Source organism: Microtus ochrogaster, unplaced genomic scaffold (genome assembly GCF_000317375.1).
Source record: "Microtus ochrogaster isolate Prairie Vole_2 unplaced genomic scaffold, MicOch1.0 UNK48, whole genome shotgun sequence".
In the NCBI taxonomy this organism is placed as follows: Eukaryota; Metazoa; Chordata; class Mammalia; order Rodentia; family Cricetidae; genus Microtus; species Microtus ochrogaster.
The window spans coordinates 42,765-48,009 of NW_004949146.1; the positions used below are offsets into that span (position 1 = coordinate 42,765).

Below are 5,245 nucleotides of genomic sequence, written 5' to 3' on the forward strand. Positions count from 1 at the left end.
AGGGCACCAGACTTCATTACAGATGGTTGTGAGCCACCATGTGGTTGCTGGGAATTGAACTCAGGACCTTTGGAAGAGCAGGCAGTGCTCTTAACCTCTGAGCCATCTCTCCAGCCCAGAACATTTTCTTCTTCAACCATGTGGGTTCTGGAACTCTGACTCAGGCTGTCAGGCTTGGCAGCAGGAGTATTTACTTGCTGAGTCATCTCTTACTGAGGCCCTTACAGTTCTGGCTGTCAATTATTTTCCTTCATGGCATTGATGGGTGTGATGGGGATCTCCTCTTAAGGTGAAGACGTTTTTTGATTTTACTTTAAAATATTTCCTGTATTTAAAAATGAAAAACATAGCAAAACTATATGGATAGCACACATCTATAGTCTAATTGGATAACAAATGGAGGAGGGGGAGTTATAGTAACCCAAGGCTCTGTGTTAAGTAAATAGACTTAATATGATCACTTTTTCCTCTTGACTGTATCTTGAGTTTATCGTCCTTAGTGGGATTAACTTGTAAATTTTTTAGATTATTTTTTACTTTTTTATTTTCTGGTTTCAAGATAGGGTTTCTCTGTATAGCCCTAACTGTCCTGGAACTCATTCTGTAGGCTGGGCTGACCTTGAACTCAGAAATTCTCCTGTTTCTGTCTTCCAAGTGCTGGGATTAAAGGCATGAGCCACCACCACCCAGTAACTTGTGAAATTCTTAAAACCTAGAGCTTATGAAATGGTTTTGCTATCTAAACAGTGCCAGGAACTAATTACAATTTTTCATGATTTCTAATCTTTCCAATACTATCTATACTATCTAAATGGATATGTGTAGGTGGGGGCTGTGCATTCATCCGGACCCGAATAACCACACAGAAACCATATTAATTACAACAGTTTGGCCACTATCTTCTTATTAACTGATGGGGAAGTCTAATCACATTTTGATTAGGTTATGTCGCCCTGAGGCCAAGTGAAAAAGATAAAAACATCCAGGTGACCGCGCTTGGTTCCTCTTATTTGTTCCCTGCACTCCTGGTCGCTGGAACCCTGGTTTTGTAGGGTCCCTTTTTTCTGTTTATTAAAACTAAATCTATTACATTAAGCTGGTCTGGTTAATTCTAACACATTGATAGACCATGCCCCTTCAATTAACTAACTGTTACATCTTAAGTTAACCCTTTTCTATTAATCTGTGTATCGCCAGAAGACTATGGCTTACCAGTAAGGTTCTAATGTCCTTCTTCAGCAGCATCATGGCTTCTCTTAGATTCGGCCCACTTTCTCTCTTTATCTCTGTTCCGATTTCCAGTCTGGTTTTACTCTGCTAGGCCATTGGCCAAAATAGCTTTAATCATTAGGCAATGAAACAGAAGAACATTGCACATAGGATATGAGACCTATCTAGGCTAGGAACAGGCAGAGCATAGTCCAAAAATTAAAGAATGTCTTCAGGTAGTCACTTCCGCTCTAGGAAGTGGGTAATCTGGAGTGGAATAAGGTCTTAACAGTATACAAAAGAGGACAAGCATACTTGTAATTACAACTGAGTGGAGCTCTCAAAGTCAATAAAGGTTTAATCCATGAGGAACCAGTACAAATAAGAATAGGCAGCAAGGTCAACAGCGCATACAAAGATAAAACAGCCAGTCAGGTGGTTGAATTGAGGGACATAATGGGATGTTCTAAATCTCTGGGAAAATAAAATGGGCTGCCGGTTAATGTGGATTAGGGCTTCTATAAGGCATTAAGGCATTAAAACCTTGGTTCTCAACCTTCCAAAGGCTTTAATATAGCTCCTCATGCTGTTGTGATCCTCAACCATAAAATTATTTTTGTTGCTACTTCCTAACTGTAATTTTGCTACTGCTATAAATTGTGATGTAAATATCTGTGTTTTCCAATGGCCTTAGGTGACCCCCTGGGAAAGGGTCGTTCAACCCCCAGGTTAAGAACCACGGCTTTGTCCATCTTCTGGGAATCAGAGTTCAGACAGGCATTCTGAGTGATGAAAATAAAGTCACAAGTGACAAAGTCGGTCAAACTCACACTTTAAACCCACATAAAAATAACAGAAGTCAGCAGCAGCAAGTTGACTTAGGAGGTAAATGTGTTTGCGTGTCAATGCAAGCCTCAAGATCTAAGTTCAATTCCTATAACCCAAGTAAAGGTAGGAGAAAACTGATTCCATAAAGTCATGCTCTGACTCAATATCCATGCTCCACGCCTTCTTTGCCTGCCTACCTACCTACCTACCTACACCTACACACACACACACACACACGCACGCACGCACGCACGCACGCACACGCACGCACTGGTGCACAATAGAAGCCAAATTTTTGTGATGAAGAGTTTAAAAAATAAATAACAACATAAACTGATATGAAATATTCTACAGAAGTACTCTTGGGCACACCACAGTCATGGCCAGGAACCCTTAAAAGACTCATGTAACTGCTGGGCGGTGGTGGTGCACACCATTAATCCCAGGACTGCTGAGACAGAGGCAGGCGGGTCTCTGGAGTTCAAGGTCAGCCTGGTCTACAAAGCAAGTTCCAGGGCAGCCAGAGCTACGTAGAGAAATCCTGTCTCAAAATAAAATAAAATATAAAATACAATAAAATCACATAACCTTCCAGAAAGCCTGGGGAAAAAAAGCTTCTGGTCGCATGCCTTTGGGGTTCTCTGAGTCCCTCGCCCAGTAAAACTTGATGATGATGTAGAAACCGGGATCGTACACAGAAGGTCAAGCTGGGAGAACGCTGTGAACAGAGAGAGAATGCCGTGGGAGGCCCAAGACGTGAACGTGAGGAGTGAAGCCGGCTAGGGGTCACTCTGGCTCACTGCCCGCCAGCTCCAGACCCGTGCCCCTCAGCCGGACCACGCATGGCCGCCTTGTCCGTCCCTCCTTCGGCACAGGCGGCTGCCCTGCGGGTCAGTTTCTACCACAGGGCAGGCAGCCTAGGCTATCGGTCTCTCTTTCAGCGCCTGCAGTGGCCAAATCCGTTTTTCCTCAGCCTAGTACTGGGGCTGGAGAAACACAACAAACAAGAAGCAAGATTAGGTTCCCAGAACTGGCATGCGCCTGTTGCAGGGGCGGGATCCAATCTTCCACAGGCCTGCAGACCCTCCCTTCAGAGCGGGTATTTGAGTTTATATTTCTACTCCAGTCTCACTGCCTGATACAAGAGTCTAAAGTTTCAATTCAAAGGCTTAATTTTTTTTTAAAAAAAAAAATTCTGTTTGGATGTTTTGCCTGCATATATGTCTGGGCATCACATACATGCTTGGTACCCACGGAGGCCAGAAGCAGGCATCAGATCTCCTATAATGAGTTGTAAGACTGAGTCACCGTGTGACTGGGAATCAAATCCAGGTTCTTTGGAAGAGCAGCAAGTGCTTTTAGACGCTAAACTGTCTCTCTACCCCTCAAATGTATATTTTGTATGGCCAGGAACCCAAAGCTGGATGGCTCAGAGACCTAGGAAAGAACAAACACAACTTGAGCCCTAACAAGCCTGGTCAAATATGGCAGTGGCAGACCTTGCCCTTCCTCTTTCCCTTGTTAACCACAGATTGTATCCGTAAAGCTAGCCATAAAGTACCCATATATCCCGTATTTGGATACTTTCTTATGTCAGACTCATGGCCGAGCATGACTACCAAAGTCTAGCAATGAAAAGCCCCTTTGGTTCACCTAATTAACACGGCCAATCAAAACACACCACCACATCCTAGCCCATTCTCACATAGACACCTCCCCCCCCTTTCTCTTCTTAAAAATGATACCTGCAAGGGCACCTGCTGTTTCTTCACCGCTTAATAAAGAATCTTTCTGTGATAGCAGGTGTTTCTGTGTTGTCTGTGCCGAATCCGTGGTCCAATAGGCCTCCCCTCCCCATGGTACAAGGTTTCTTCACAACTGATAAAAAAAAGTCAAAGAAATGAATCCTAACAATATTTTGCTATACTTTTAGATCAGTGCCTAGCCCAATCATCTTTAGAGAGGCTCCCTCAGGCTGCTGGTGGGGGCAGATACAGAGATCCACAGTCAAACATTAGGGGGAGCTTGGGGCAGGAAAGATTGTAGAAGCCCAAGGAGCCAAGGACCCCAGAACACAGACCACACAATCAGCTAAGTAGTACTCATAGGGGTTCACAGAAACTGAAGTAGCAGTCTCAGAGCCTGCATGGGTCTGTGCTAAGTCCTCTAATTACATGCTGGGGTTATTTAGTTGGGGTGTTTGCGGAACTCCTAACAATGGGAGTGGGGTGTATCTGACTCTTTTGACTGCTCTTGGGTCCCTTTCCTGCCTACTGGGTTGCCTTGTCAGCCTTAATGAGGGTTGTGCCTAGTCTTACTGCATCTTGTTATGCTGTGTGCACTTGATACCCTTGAGAGGCCTGTTCTTTTCTCAGAGGAACAGTGGATCTGGAGCAGAGGGTAGGTAGGCAGGTGGGACAGGACTGGGAGGAGTGGAGGCTGTGATTAGGATGCATTGTATAAGAATAAATAAAAAGAAAAAATATTATTGGGGAGGAGAGAGCAGGAGGGTAGAAGGGATGTGGGGATTGGGAAGAGGGAGAGGAGAGAGAACTGGGAATTGCCTGGGCTTTCGAACCTCAAGCCCCCCAGCGACACATCTCTTCCAACAAGGCCTCACCCTCCTTAATCCTTCCCAAACAGTTCCACCAACTGGGAAGCAATTATTCAAATAGATGAGTCTAGGGGAGCCATCTTCAAACCACCACATTTATCTTATTTACTTGGGTTCTGGTTCACACTCAGGTCACAAGGCTTACATGGCAACTGCTTTTACAGAATGAGCTATAAAGGGAGGCTTCTGTCAAGACCACGGATCAGCTCTGTTCTGCCAAACGTTCCCAAATAACCACACTAAGACATAATATTATATTATTATAAATGCTTGCCTAATAGCTTAGACTTATTTTTGACTAGCTCTTATAACTTAAATTAATCCATTCCTATTAATCTATGTGCTGCCCCAAGGCTCGTTACCTCCTGTACGTACTTTCCATTCTGCTTGCTCTCCATCTCATGGCGTCTCTCGAGGCCCCCTCCTGCTTCTTCTTCCCAGCATTCTCTTAGTCTGGTTCTCCCGTGTAGCGGCGTAAATAAATGCAGGCAGATATTAATATATACAGCTTTAGTGGTTAAATAAACTTACAGAACCGAGGCTCCCGCACAGGAGGCAGGAAAAAAGGCCGCTCAGGCTCCGCGAGAGCCCGAT

General features: G+C 44.4%; 1 long non-coding RNA gene across 1 annotated transcript; it reads right to left on the reverse strand.

Annotated features, from left to right (window-relative positions):
• Window positions 1–2,568: 2,568 nt before the first annotated feature.
• LOC113455477 lies at window positions 2,569–5,128 on the reverse strand. Its single transcript, XR_003376581.1, has 3 exons — window positions 5,027–5,128; window positions 3,783–3,915; window positions 2,569–3,023 (listed from the first exon to the last, which is right to left on the reverse strand). It is a non-coding gene; the product is annotated as an uncharacterized LOC113455477 (long non-coding RNA).
• Window positions 5,129–5,245: the final 117 nt, after the last annotated feature.